A 15,941-nucleotide genomic window follows, 5' to 3' on the forward strand; every position below is an offset into this window, starting at 1 on the left:
CAAACTTGATTTTTTTTCTAAATACCTATTTATGAAAGAGGATGGTCTATTGCATGTACATATAAGAATACTAGTATCTTATTAATGACATTGTATAAATTTTGATAACGAAACAGATTAAAACAAATTTTTTTAGACAAATCATGTTTAATTTGTCTAAATGAGAGAGAGAGAAAAGGAGGATATGGAGATAACGAACAGTATTCAATCTCAAGAAAACAACACAAAGTAGGAGCAAAATTAACACGGACGTCCGAAACATCAGAGGTGGGATCAAGTGCCATGGAGGAGTGCACATCCCCTGCTGACCTGTCACATCCGCCGTGTGATCCTTGTCGGGAAATACCGGAAAATCCGTCGTCAATTCAGTGTATAAATAACGGAATAACAATTTAATTGAAAAACGTCAGTCAACATTTGTCTCTTTTTGCTGACAATATCATTGTATCAACCATAGCATTTACAAAATGATGACTTAAAACGATACTGTTGATATTCTTTTTTTTTTAATTCTTTATTTATTTTACACAATCTGTTCATAAATCAAAATAATACACAATTTATTATATTACAGATTGTTTTTTTCAGAAAGAGAGAGAGAGGGGGAGGAGCGAGAGAGAGAGAGAGAGCACTCGCGCTCACCGACTTGTGGGGAACTCACACCTGACAAAGGACCTTTCTTATGGGGAAAGTTCAGAATTGTGGGGAACTCTCTCGTTCCCCACAAATATGGTCATGGGGTTTTTTGAATTCTACGTGTTCTACTGATAATATTTATTCGATTTGTGGTCATTTTTGAAAAAATCCCCATAAGTCCGTAAAATTGACTCGCAGTAATTTTCTCACTGCACCGTAAAACGAATGTTTGAGGATGCTGGGAAATGTTCATTCGGAACGCAGCGGAATTTAAACTGGTCCCCATATGATACCAATTTATTGCGGGCAATGGCTGCTCCGAGAATATGTGGTAAGTAGATTTTTTATCATATTTTAAAGATATTATAGGCTGAAAACTTAATTTAACTACGTAAATCATGCATGCAGTTATTTCTTACAGACGTTCGTAAAGTAACATTTAATAATGAATGCACGTAAAACTTTGGGAAAGTTTGACCCGACCTAGACCTCGGTTATTTTTTTTTTTAATTGTATCATGTTTATAGGCCTAATGGCTATCCTGTAAGAACAAACTACGGATTTATATGAATTCAGCACCCCCGGGATATGGTAAGCGTTTAAGGCTTGTCCCCATTTTTTGTGAAACGCGACTATCCTCCTCATGCCCATACAAATTATGCTAGACGGTGCGACTGTCTGGTCTTTAGCTGTTTAGTGAGGCCTGTGTGGGCGAATTAATTGTAAAAGTTAATCTGACTTAAACTGTACGTGTATTTATAAACGATGTCAGTCACACACTGACTCAGTGTCAGAAATGTATCACAGAGAACTCCACCTTTTCAAAAGGTCCATTGAAATCAGTACATTTATAGATTTACGTAGCTAAAATTTCTTAGCTTGGTTAGATTATTTAACATGTTTAATTCTTCCAAAAAAAGCTTGATTTAGTTATCGTTTTTTTATCAAGTCATTCTTCCTACTTGTATATATTTCTTCGCATGCGTTGGTTTGCATAGTGTCCATTTGCCTTCATTATCTTTCACCTGCACCCTGTTCTACATTCATCCTGATTGCCCTACTGAAAATATTTTCATGATTTTAGACCATCATTATCGATGTATCATAAGTATTTTTTTTTTATTTTGCTAAGGCCAAGATAAATAGATAGTGTTTCCTATTTTAACCTTAGAAAAGATAGGGTAGGTAGGTAGGAAAAACATTTTTATTTTATTTTAACATTTTATGGCAGGCACGCTGCCACTTTGGCAGGCACGCTGCCACTTTCCCCCAGGATTTCACTGTCAAAATATTTCTGATTAATATGTGTAAGATATGCATTTCTCAAACATGGAAGTGATCAAGATTGGGATTTCATTTCTAATTGTAAACTGGAATTCCGAATACTGTAATATGTGTATATAATTTGGTGCTTTCAAAATTTAGCATAATCACTGGGTTGGCATAATCATAAATTAGCGCTACACATGTATGTGCGGTGTATTGTATATATCAATATGTAAATGATTTCTTAGCAGTATTCATGAATTAGTGCATTGTTGTCTGCACCAAAGCCGCTAAAATATGAAGCCTGCATTTTAAAGTATACATACAGTAGTTTACTCATGGAAAGATATTAGCAGAAAAAATATTGAGGGTCGGCTCCTATACTTCTTAGAGTTAGGCGGGGAACTAAACATGCTGAAAACACACTACTTATTTATTTAGGCCCAATTAAAATGTCTAATAAATTCATTTTAATTAAATACTTATTGTTAATTAAAGATCACCTTTTATTTTTAAAATTTGTTACAATTCAAACCTTGGCCTTGGGGTTTAGATGCTGATGGAATAAATAAGAAACAAAATCATATGTAAAAAATAACTAAAAATCCTTTTCAAAACCTCAATTACTATTGAATTATGATTGGGCGTGGTATACAAAATAATGCGAATTGGAGGAAATGGAGAAACATAGTAATAACAATTAGATCAGCTTTTATGATAGCGAGCATATTAAAAATTTAAAATTGGTTATAAAATTGAAAGGTAATGTTGAGATTTTAAGATTCAATATCTATTATTCATAATTATTTATATTTGCTTAACTGAATTTATACCTTTTTAAATTTATTTACATATAACGATCGCGCTCAAAGTTTTGGGTCTGATAATGCTTCCTGATTTTGGTCTTTTATTTTTTTTTTTAAGAAAACCATTTGATTTCTGCACCCACTCCTCCTTTCTAAAAATTTTTAATCTGCCTCTGGTAACTTTACGCTGTAAATTTCTATTCTCATTTTAATTAAATTTAAATAAATACTAACAGCACTATCATGCAATTTCAATGACTATCATTTAAGGTATTGATTCAGTTTTCTGTCATTCCTAAAAATAAGTTGTACTGTATCGTTGATTTTTTGCATATAAAACAGTTTCTGCTCATCAAACATCCACGAGAAAGTGTTCTGTTTCGCAGTTATTGTACGGTTGATTTAAAAGGGAAAGCTCTCTGGGCCATGTCACAAGAAGGAAAAAAGTAAAATATTTTTCATACCTACCTACCCACTGTTAACAATATGGTTCAGGAAAGGGCATACATTAAGTCTTAATTTTGGCATGCCGCATGGGGTCAAAAATTACTATTGAGTGATGTGGAGATATACCTGTCTTGTAATTATAGGTAAAGATATGAACACTTTAAAAAAAATATACAATGAAATCTTTGAACTGAAAGCAAAATTATCATTGCAGGTTTTCGGGTTTTCACCACAAGAGCAAATTATACAACTTTATTCTTGAAAATGTTAGAGACTGAGACTTGGAGTCAAAGTCAACAGACACGCTTGCATGGACATGAAGGATGTAAAGAACTAGAGTATTATAACTGAAAGCATTTTGTCTGGATTTGTGTATGGAAACAGAAGGATTTAGTATTGGTAAGTCAAGATAGCTGTAAAATCTCATTTTGAACTCTATATGTGAGCAGTACTGTAAACCAACTACCAGGTAGTACACATGTACCCTATTTGTGTCATCTTTTATTTGCATATCTAATCTGTGTTGATTAATTTCCGTGACTAATGAAAGGAAACATTCTCTACAAATATAAAGCAAAATTAATAGTTCAGGGCAATTAATAATTTACTATTCACTAGTAAATGTAGGTCATGAAACTGGCAAATATTTCTTGCACTCAAATAAAAGTTGGTTTACAGTACTTCCGTTGCTCTAAAAACAGAAATAATAAAAAAAAAAGCATGCTGATATCATGTATGTTATGAAGCCTAATACATGTACATAGAAGTATATAAACCGGTATATCTAAAATAAAAAAAAAATTTGGTCCTTGTTCATGATTTCAAAGTAGGTTAAAAGCCTCATGAACATGCTGAGAAGTTGTCAGAAAATATACATGTGTGCTAACCATGCTAACTGTGTAACAATAATCAGAAAATTTTACAAAATATAATCAAAATTTGGTTAATAATAATTAGTCATTGGCCAATTAAATCCATCAATGATTAAATTAGTACTTATATATACTGTCTCCTGATTTTATGACTTTTTATCCTTTTCAACATACTTATTATTTTTGAATTGAAAACATTTTTTTTTACCTGAGAAAATTAAAATTTGCAATTTGTTTTAAATCTAGTGAAGGAAAACAAATGTTTTTAAAATTAATGTGCTTTGATTTAAAAGACTTGTAAACATTAGATTAGTAATACATGTAGTTTCAATACAATTATTAATATTGATGATTGATTTTTTTTAAGATTTGATAGTTATTTTATTTGTTGAAAAATAATTTTTATCTGTAATGTTCATGTATAATAAAATAATGCATTTCCCAATAAGTGATAAATGTTTCCCACAAGTCAGCAATATACACTGAAGTGTACATTTATTGGTTGGGTTCAAAGGCAACATTTATATGGAAACAAAGTTTTAAGGGTAAAGCAATGGTCAATACATGTGTATTCCTCACAAGTGAACAGTGAGAAATATTCCCCACAAGTCAGCAGTGATAAATATTACCTAAAATTGTTAACTGTGAGAAATATTCCCCACAAGTCAGCAATGATAAATATAACCTACGTGAGAAATATTCCCCACAAGTCAGCAGTGATAAATATTCCCCACAAGTCACCAATGAAAAGTATTACAAGTTAACAGTGATAAATATTCCCCACAAGTCAGCAGTGAGAAATATTCCCCACAAGTCAGCAATGAAAAGTATTACAAGTTAACAGTGAGAAATATTCCCCACAAGTCAGCAATGATAAGTATTACCTACAAGTCAACTGTGAGGAATATTCAATAACAACATACAATTATTTTAACCCATTCTCAATCAAATTTGGGGAGTAAATTGGAATTAGCATGTCTGTCTATCTTTCTATAGGCATTACATATTGAGGGATAATGGTGGCATTATTTTTTTAGGAAATCTCACATCAACTTCCTGTTTATCTGTGCGTGTAAATTTTTATACTTTTTTTTTTTCAGCAACTACTATGGTAGCAAGAAGTTTGAAATTTTTTAACACTCTTTGTCGAGGCATATTATATACTGGTAGTGAGATTCATTTTTATGCAAATTCGATGTCAACTTCCTATATATCCACGTGTCTCGAGATCTGTACGCAATTTTTGTTGCAGTTTTTTCACCAACTGACTATCACAGATATAAAAATGTGGTACATGTATCCATTAGATTGAACCCTAGCAATAAAAATCCTGAGTAGCATTCTCTACTGAGACTAGCAAGCTAACCACTATGCTACACAAGTCCTGATGAGGATTGGCATTTAAATCATGTTTGTGATATGACCATTGACTCAGTGGACTTCAAGTTTTTCTCGAAAAGATACAAAAGTTATATCATAAAATTATAATTTTTTAAAAGGTTTATTGGGTTTTTACTCCATAATTTTGGAAATCAAAATAGTATATTTCATTTTGTATGCAAACTTTGAGGATAAACTTGAAAAAAAAAGTGGAGTGAAGACCCACTCATACATTTCAAAACATTGTTTTAAAAAGTGTGTAGTGTTGTTATGATAGTCGCTGACTATCGAAAAATCGTCGTTTAAAGGCCCAGATTGGCGACAATCGATTGTAAATATTATCATCGATAGATCACTATATTTTTCAAGCCGTATTTCTCAAGCCGAGCAGGTTTAACTTTTATATTCACCAAAGGGACATCACTCTAATCAGCAGTAAACAAAATGAGAACGTGCATGGTGAAGAGGTTATAATTATTATATCCATATCCTGGTGCATTGTCTTTTTAAAATACTTCTAAGGATGAATAAATCTAACCTTTTATAACATTTAAAATTATCAATTATATAATTATATAAGTGATTGTGTTCTTCCGATTCAATTTGATAATAGTAAATTTGTCCAATTTTACAACACTAAAAGTGTGAAAAAATGACTCAATTTGCCCTTTTTCGCGTGTGTATTATATTTTACAGGCCAAAAACTTCAATCTTCATGAGATATGTATAAGTTGTAGAGATTTGACAGATTTACATAAAGTATACTTTAATTTTAGATGAAATATTTCGGAAAATTTTGATACAATACTTGATATCGCGATTACTTAACTTAGCTGAACTCTTTCATGAAGGAGGTAGGAATCATCTGTTGGGTGGGAGCAATGTGCTATTCAATACAATTAATGCAAGATCGATCATTGTAGCATTTATAAGGACAGATAAGTAAAAAAATCCTGGTGGAATACCTCGCTAGACAATCGCTGAACCAGCCTTATACATTTTTGAGCCAATCCTAGATTGTCACATTTTTAAAGATATGTTTAATTAAGTGGACTCTTATAGTTAAATTTTCATTGAAAATCGTCACATTTTTCAGTATATAAAATTATTCTTAACTTTCCTTATTTCAATCAAATAATTGGCAAAACATTGATTTTGGCAAAAATATGTTTAATCATTCGATTGTCACTAATGTAGAATAATGTCGCAATTTTTTGCCCCCAGAAATTTAACTTTTTTATCTGATAGATTGAACCCTAGCAATAAAAACATGCATTCTTTTTTTTTCAGCTAAACTATGCTAGCACAAGTTTGAAATTGGCATTTAATATCATGTTTGTGTATGACATAACTAGTGGACTTTCGAAAAGATTTTATCATAAAATTATTTTTTAAAAATCGCAATTTTGGAAATCAAAATAGTATATCCAATAATAAAATTAATTTAAAAAGTGTGTAGTGTTGTTAGATATGACTATAAAGCAGCTAACAATTAAAAATTATTAAATTTTATATGAAAAATTGAATTCAGCTGAAAAGTCCAATAAGATTGGCAAAAATTAAAATTTTTGATAACCATTGACTGGTGCTACTGTCTTTTTCATGCATATAACATGAATATAAACAGTATATCAATAAAAAAACATTTTTTTCAAAAGTTCTGGGCCTTTTTACATTATAATGTTTAAAAATTGGTCAAAAACTTTGAAATTTACATACTTTTTTGCGCAATATGGCCAAAATCATAGAAATATACTGGAAACAAAAAATATTATCAAAACTAGATTTAGCACCCGTATTTCATCAATAGGTTTTATTCACCACACAATCACTTAATCAGCAGTAAACAAAATTTATTAAAAGTATAATTCCTGTGTGCATTGTCTTTTTAAAATTTCTAAGGATGAACAAATCTAACCTTTTATAACATTTAAAATTATCAATTATATAATTATATAAGTTTGATTATATAAAAAATATTCATTCAATTTGATAATAGTAAATTTGTCCAATTTTACAACACTAAAAGTGTGAAAAAATGACTCAATATGCCCTTTTTCGCGTGTGTATTATATTTTACAGGCCAAAAACTTCAATCTTCATGAGATATGTATAAGTTGTAGAGATTTGACAGATTTACATAAAGTATACTTAAATTTTAGATGAAATATTACGGAAAATTTTGATACAATACTTGATATCGCGATTACTTAACTTAGCTGAACTCTTTCATGAAGGAGGTAGGAATCATCTGTTGGGTGGGAGCAATGTGCTATTCAATACAATTAATGCAAGATCATTTGAAAAGGAAATTGTAGCATTTATAAGGACAGATAAGTAAAAAATCCTGGTGGAATACCTCGCTTACAATCGCTGAACCAGCCTTATACATTTTTGAGAGGAGCCAATCCTAAATTGTCACATTTTTAAAGATATGTTTAATTAAGCGGACTCTTATAGTTAAATTTTCATTGAAAATCGTCACATTTTTCAGTATATAAAATATTCTTAACTTTCCTTATTTGACAATCTACTATTTGGAATTCAATATCTGGCAAAACATCGTGATTTTGGCATTAAATTGTTCGAATCATTCGATTGTCACTAATGTAAACAATGTCATTTGCCCCCAGAAATTTAGACTTTTCTTGACTCCCTCGCAAAAGAGCGGAGGTAAGTTAGATAACTGCGAGGTACTCATTGGTAGTCGCGACATAACATATTGAGATTTAATTTTTTCACCTTCATGTTTGTTGCGCTATAGGCTTATCCCTTGTTATGTTCTCGGACTCCCATCTCATTTATCATCCAATAATAAAATACATTTCCAAAGCATGTGAATTATATTTAGATGATAATTAAATACATATGATAAACAATAGATAAAAATTGATATTTTTGTCCTTTCTACTCTTCATGCATATAACATGTATAAAGTCCACAACAATAAAATGATTCATTTGATTTTTGTTAGGATTTGTTCATCGACATCCAACATATTGTTTACATGTTTATGTTACGTTTGTCCCAGAAATCCTGAAAGATTTGTACACTCTGCAACTTTTTTACAGAGGAGCGCACTAAAATCTTAAACTCTTCCATAGTTGAAATAAGACGTATTGGTAAATAGATTTTGCCCTGTAGTCCATCTGGCTGTTTGTCCTCAAAAACTTTAACCTTGCTCATAACTTTGGAGTGAGTGGGGCTATGGCTTTCATATTTCACTGCTGTACACTTGTATTTCTTGTGACAAGACCTTTCTTTGGGTACCACCACCACCAAATTTGACCTCTTGACCTTGAAGTTTGACCACTTTTACAAAAATATATCACTCTTCAACCTTAGTTATAACTTATAACTTTTGCACAGTTGGTGTTAGGGCTTTCATACTTCTCATTGGTATGTTCAATAATTTTTTTGACAGGTCTGCCCAAGTTTTGTATTAAAACGCTTCTGAAACTCATCTGTAAAAAACATTTAATATTGTTGGCCGATTTAAACATTTCGGGAAAATAGCAAAAAAAATGAAAACGTGAAAAAAAAAACTATGAGGTTCGGAGAGTAAAATGGAGGATAGGTCAGGTGACAGGAAACATGAGTACAGTCATGTATATTTTTTTTGCCCCGGTATAGTGTCATATTTGATATTATATGGAATATGTGATTTGCAGCACATTCTTACTGATATTTCTTTAAATTACAGGTATCCTGAATTTTTGTCAACTTCTAGCCAAGATCCTGTACTTAAGCTGAATGTGGAGGACAGATGTACACACAGTACTAGTATAGAGGGTAAGTAGACCATAAAAAAAAACAAGATGTGTTTGTGAAACACTATGCGCCCGGCGGCAACAAAGTTTGGAAAAAGCTATTTTTAGCATTAAGGTCACAGTCAAGGTCACAAAGTCATTGACCTTGGTGTCATTTGAAAGAGGTTGATTAGTGGAGTATGGAGTGGACTCCATGCCACTAAACTGGAAGTGAACACCGCAGTGAATATTTTACGTAATTGAAGAAAAGAAAAAAATTGTATGTAAATCTTCATGTACAATATTATGTTTCCATATGTGATCAATTAAAAAAAAATATATTTTTAAAACAAAATAATGCCTCATCAGGTCGGTAAGACAAGCTGTTTGGCTCTTTGTTGACTTGGCTTTTCAATGATTTAAATTTGGCACCGTGTAAAAATAGAATTATCTGTCCCTGGTACATATCGTCTTACAAGTAAGAAAAAGAATTGATAACTTTTAAAGTTTTCTTAAATATGTTTAAAATAACTGAATCAAAATATGTTGAATAATTATTTATTTTATTTCATTTGAACAAGCTTTCATCATCATGATCATGTTCATAGACGTCAAATATACACTGCGAGATTTACTTCCAGTTTAGTGGCATGGAGTCCAGGATGAGCTGTTAAAGTGGAAAAAGGGCCAGAAACGGCCTGTAGTCGTCAAGCAGATTGGATTTCTTAACTTGAATAAATAGTAAAACGCTCCGAATACTGAATTTGTTGCGAGATTTTTTAGGCCAAGCCCAGATCTATTAGTTTAAGTGTGTCCCCCCAAAACATATTGCCATCATGGTGTATTTTAGTTGAAGGTAGGAAAATTTCTTTCCGGATTTTTTTTTTTTTTTTTTTGACGATAAGAACTTCAGACTCCTGTCCTATAACATTTTTAAAAATATTTATTGATTTTTTTTAAAGTCACTTGCCCACGGGCATGTACCTATTAAAAAAATTCACTTGCCTCCCCCCTTAAAAATTCACTAGCCCCGGGCGTCGGGCAATGGGATTTGTCAGACCCTGGTAGTGTAGATTCAAGCTTGTTCAAATCATGACCCCCCAGGGGTAGGGTGAGACCACAATGGCCGATCAAAGTTTTACATAGGAGTATATAGGAAAAATCTTTAAAAATCTTCTTCTCAAGAACTACTGGGCCAGGAAAGATGAAACTCATGTGTAATCATCTTCAGGTAGTGTAGATTCAAGTTTGTTCAAATCATGACCCCCGGGGTAGGATGGGGCCACAATAGCTGATCAAAGTTTTCCTAGGAGTATATAAGAAAAATCTTTAAAAATCTTTTTCTCAAGAACCACTGGGCCAAGAAAGATGAAACTCACCCGGAATCATATTCAGGTAGTGTGGATTCAAATTTGTTCAAATCATGACCCCCAGGGGTAGGGTGGGGCCACAATGGCCAATCAAAGTTTTACATTGGAGTATATAGGAAAAATCTTTAAAAATCTTCTTCTCAAGAAACACAGGGCCAGGAAAGATGAAACTCATGTGTAATCATCTTCAGGTAGTGTAGATTCAAGTTTGTTCAAATCATGACCCCCAGGGGTAGGATGGGGCCACAATGGCCGATGAAACTCTTTCATAAGAATATATATGAAAATCTTTTTAAATCTTCTTCTCAAGTACTTCAAAGCCATGATTAGTGATATTTATATGGAATCAACCCCCTTAATGTATATTTTAGTTTGTTCAAATCATAACCAAGCGACCCCCCCCCCCCCCCGCCTCTCAATTTTTCAGTTTTGACCTGATCTGTGCTTTTTCCTAGACAATGTGCTCAGGTGAGCCCCGGTCAAATAAAAAGGTCAAGGATTAAAATCATTCCAAGGTCCGAAACATCTCGATCTTGTCTCACAAAAGGGACATCAAAAATTAAAACCAAAATCAAATGTTACAATGAAAACAAGACTCACCGGGGTAGGGCGGTGCCACAATGGCTGATCAAAGGTTTACATAGAATATAGAATATATACGGTTTGGAAAAATCGGTGGTTTTAATTTCAAAATCGTTTGTAACTCGGGTACTATGACTGTTTCTAGGTAGAAATGACGTAAAATAATAATCACGATGGTTTAAAGTTCGCGGAAAATTCAGAAATCGTGAACATAGTGAAATTAAAAACACCGTAATGTTTTCCACTTCTACAGTATATAGGAAAAATCTTAAAAAATCCACTGGGCCAGGAAAGATAAAACTCTTGTCGAAGCATCCTTAGGTGGTGTAGATTCAAGTTTGTACAAATCATGACACCCGGGGGTAGGGCAGGGCCACACTGGCTGATCAAATTTTTATATAGAAATATATAGGAATTTTTTTTTAAAATCCTTTGCTCAAGATCAGCAAAGCTATGATTGTGATATTAATATGGAAATATCCTCAGAGTTAATTCAAGTTTGTTCATAACATGATCTCTTGGGTTTAGGGAGGGTTAACGAGGGGTCACAATGGGAGATCAAGTAATATGTAGGACAAATCTTCTTTTCAAGTATGGCAAAATTTAGCTGCAGATCTGTAGCACTATGGTTTTATAATTTGTCTGACTCTAACGCTACAGGTCCCGTAATGCAAAAAAGGTGGAATTTACGGGGCATTGTTTGCGCACTTTTGGGGAAAATTTTTCCATTTTCTAGCATTGGTCAATCAACTACCTTTCCATTCCTAATTCTGGACTTATTCTGTATAAAATAGTGTATATTTTATCCACCTCCCAACCATTTTTAGTTATATCTACAGTTAAAAAACTCACTTGAAGTGAATTTTCAGCAGTACATGTATAACATATAATTTTAATCAAGCGAGTTCTCAAGTATTAAAAAATTTCATCCCCCCCCCCAACAAGTAAACTTCAATAAATTTCATCCCCCCCCCCAACAAGTAAACTTCAATACTGAGCTGACTTGTGTTTTTTTAACTAGCCCATGTGCTCAGGTGAGCGATGTGGGCCCATGGGCCTCTTGTTTTCATTGTAACTTTTGATTTTGGTTTTCATTTTTGATGTCCCTTTTGTGAGACAAGATCGAGATGTTTCGGACCTTGGAATGATTATAATCCTTGACCTTTTTATTTGACCTTAATTCAAAATATTGCTTTGGAATTGACAATATATGATAGGGAATTAATATTTAACACAATATGCTATATATAATAGCACCTTACAAACTAAGACACCGAAAGCGAGGGACCACAATTATTTGAATTTGCTTGATTACATTGCTTTAAATGCTCAGAAATGATGTTTTCTAATTTCAGGTATTATCTCGGTACCTTAAAACTCCAAACGACAGGGAGAAGAAGAAAACTGCATATTTCCGATGTATCTTCACAGCAACATGACCCAAAGCACTACCATTAAAGGATTTGATTTGACATTAAGGAAGTAAAAAAATGAAGGCATTAGTCATAAAGAAAATTAAAGAACTTTATGTCTGAATATTATATCAACAATACCATAGATCTAAAGATGGATTATTTTGCCTTATAATTTATATTAATGCATGTACATGTAATTTTATTCTTTTTATATATACAATCATGTAGTGTTACCATTTTTCACAAAGCTTAAAAAGTTATGTAGGGCCACACCAATTTAATTTCTTGTTCGTCGGACATTTGATTTAAAAAAAGTACAAGCAGTTAAATGATAATATTATTACTCTTTGCTGGGCAATTTTTTAGGCGGAGCGTGAAAATTTGAGCGGACAATTATATTTTTTCTGATTTACAGAGTAAGCAGATATAAAATACAATAAATAGAGCGGAAATGGAACAGAAAATAGCACAGAATTCCTATGGTGCGAGAAATTGAAATTAATATTATTTGTATGGTTTTGTTTAAATAAGCGCGTGGGTCCGACGAACAAAAATTTTCATTAGTGTGGCCTAGATCATTTAGATTCAATTCATTTTTTTCTTCAAATTACCACATGCCAGAATTCATAAGAAGGAAATTTATATATGGCTGGTGGTTGTGGCCATTTTTAGACTATATTGATCTCCTTTAGAAGGAGAGCTCCTTATAAAATTATACAAAAAATGACCAAATTTTAAAACTAAAATGTACAGAATTTTTCTTTGCCAAATGATAGTTCATAGAACCACAATTCTTCAATCATGTCTACTTGGAGATCAGTGGATGGATATTCATATACAATACACAGCTGAAGCAGGTTTTGTTAGGTTATTTTATTTTCAAAAGGAATGCATTATTTTCTTCAGTCCATTAATGTTAAGCTCTTTAATAGAAACAATTGTAGAAGATTTATCATATTTTGTTTAGAATTTTGAAGAATTTGTTAATCACTCAGTGAAAATTATCCCTTGTCATAATACAAATTTTTAAAATGTATGTACAAATACTTTTATGTTGAAATGACCATGCAAGGAAGAAAATAAAACAAGTTTAAGTGTACACTTTATGCTTTTATATCCAAATTGGCTTCTGTGGAAGGAGAAAGGTTCATATAATAGTATATTAATTAAAGGAGTACATAATGTCCTTTAGAATTTCAGTAAAATTTCTTGACTTTCATGTTAAGGTCATACGCAACGTAGTTTTAACTTTTTAGGTCACCTGAGTAAACTCAGGTGACCTATTGCTATCTGTTTTCATCCGTCGTCGTCCGTCGTGCGTCGTGTGTTAACATTTGTACATTTTCAGCTTCTTCTCTGCAACCACTGAACCAATTTCAACCAAATTTGGCACAAAGCATCTATAAGTGAAGGGGAACAAAAATTGTGAATTTCATGATCCCTGCCCCCCTGGGGCCTGAGGGGTGCCAAAACCACTAAAATTAATGCAATCTTTAAAAATCTTCTTCTTTACTCCTGGACATCAAGCAGTCAAATTGTTTGCATGATTGTGATCAGCAATGAGTCCTCTACCAAAATTGTGAAATTCATGGCCCTGGGGTCAGGGGTTCTAGTTCTAGGGCGGGGCTAAATATGTAGGTAGTGAAAATACATTATTTCTTTGAAAGTCTTCTTCTCTGCTCCTGGGTATTAAATTAAGTACAAGTTAATTGCCTTTACCAAAATTGTGAATTTTATGGCCCCGGGGTCAGGGGTTCTGGTGTTAAAAAAATCTATTGATTACATAGTGAAAATAATAATTCTTTGAAAATCTTTTCTCTGCTCCTGGGTATTGAATAAATAACTTTTATTTGAGCAAAAGTGCCTCTACCAAAATTGTGAATTTTATAGGGTCAGGGGTTCTTGTTTTAGGGTGGGGCTCTAATGATTATATATAGTTTGAATTCTTTGAACATCTTCTTCTTTGCTCCTGGTTAATATACTAATGATCTAATTAAACTATTTAAGGCCAGGATTTATTTTATTTTAAGTTTTGTAAAGGTTTTGAATTTTCAGAAAAAAATAAAAAAAATTTCTTTCCGATGTCAAATTTGAGTCGGGATCGACATTTCAAATTAACGAACTCGCACTTCCGGTTTGAGAAAGCTAGAACTGAGAAGACACCTTGGTTTAGTGTAAAATTCATCGATACGAGTGCCATTCAAAACGTTTCACCCGTTCAAAGGACAAATAAAATGCTGACGACTTAACAATGACATGCTGGTGAGTATAGTTTCAAAAGTATCTGTCTGTAAATTATTTTCCTCCCCCAGGTTTTAAACTTAACTGCCCATGGTAGCTATTGCATATTGCCAGCGACATTGTTTAGGTCTCTGTTATAGCTTAAGTCAAAAAATTCAATAGAAAATGTTGCTTATGCATCAGATGTAATGAATAAAACTAGGAGAAGTTAAGTCCATTTGAGGAAGAAATAAACAATAAGAAATTAAAAAAAAAAAAAACTATTAAAAGGCAAGAATATACAAATATATACAGGCGTGTAGTATCATCTGCATCAGCCAGAAAAATTATTTTACACTTAATTGAAAAAAAAGTTCACCCTTCTCCTCAATACTCCCTGTCTGTTTCATGATAGGAATTATAATTTTAGGCTTCAAGTAAATTTTAGAACAATGTCTACAATTTAACACATATTCAAAAAATGAAGATATATTGAAAGACTTTTAAAGAATTGATTTTTAGAAATATATTTTGACAAACATCACAAAATTTATATAACTGGCCCAGACTGGCAGATGATGAAATAAGCAATTAAATGTTCTACTTTCCTATTGTAAGCATTATGTGTCCAGTGGTAAGGGGCCTATTTAGAATACATAAAAAAAGATTGAACAATTGTTAATAATTGATTTATCAAAAAAAAAATTTTTATTTCCTTCTCCTTCGGGACTTTTTTATTGAAATGTTCATAACTAAACCTAAAAAAAAATGCTGGCCTTATAATGAAGAAAGGGGCCTCTTTCAAAATAGATAATTTCAGGGCTGCTGGGTCAGGGGTACCAGTTGAGGTACTTTGACTAAAAATGAATTAATTTTGAAATGTGCCCTTTGATTCAATGGTGCCTCCTTCAAAATTTGTGAATTTCATGGCTTTTGGATTAAAAACGAGTCAAATACAATCGCTGGAAAGTTGTTACATGATACTCAGGTGACCTATAAGGCCCGTGGGCCTCTTGTTTTGATTCTGCCTTGGAGTTGAAGAGTTCCACTAAATGAAGGGCCTGTGTGCAATATTTTTAATGTCTATATATGGATTTGTACACCTCTTCTTAAACAATTTTTGATGGAAAAAAATCTGAAATTCATGTTTTATAATTTTTGTACATTTTTATTTAAATAATGCAAAAATTTTCAAAAT

General features: G+C 32.4%; 1 long non-coding RNA gene across 5 annotated transcripts; it reads left to right on the forward strand.

Moving 5' to 3' along the window:
• The first annotated feature begins 629 nt into the window (after window positions 1–629).
• Window positions 630–13,622, forward strand: LOC134271668 (uncharacterized). Of its 5 annotated transcripts, XR_009993069.1 has the most exons (5): window positions 630–967; window positions 1,164–1,227; window positions 3,370–3,554; window positions 9,111–9,199; window positions 12,464–13,622. It is a non-coding gene; the product is annotated as an uncharacterized LOC134271668 (long non-coding RNA). The 5 variants fall into 5 exon arrangements; XR_009993071.1 differs by lacking the exon at window positions 1,164–1,227 and having other exon boundaries at window positions 631–971; XR_009993068.1 differs by lacking the exon at window positions 1,164–1,227 and having other exon boundaries at window positions 631–967.
• Window positions 13,623–15,941: the final 2,319 nt, after the last annotated feature.

Source organism: Saccostrea cucullata, unplaced genomic scaffold (assembly GCF_032062105.1).
Source record: "Saccostrea cucullata isolate Sc308-1 unplaced genomic scaffold, CSIRO_AGI_Scuc_v1 ctg1607, whole genome shotgun sequence".
Taxonomy (NCBI): domain Eukaryota; kingdom Metazoa; phylum Mollusca; class Bivalvia; order Ostreida; family Ostreidae; genus Saccostrea; species Saccostrea cuccullata.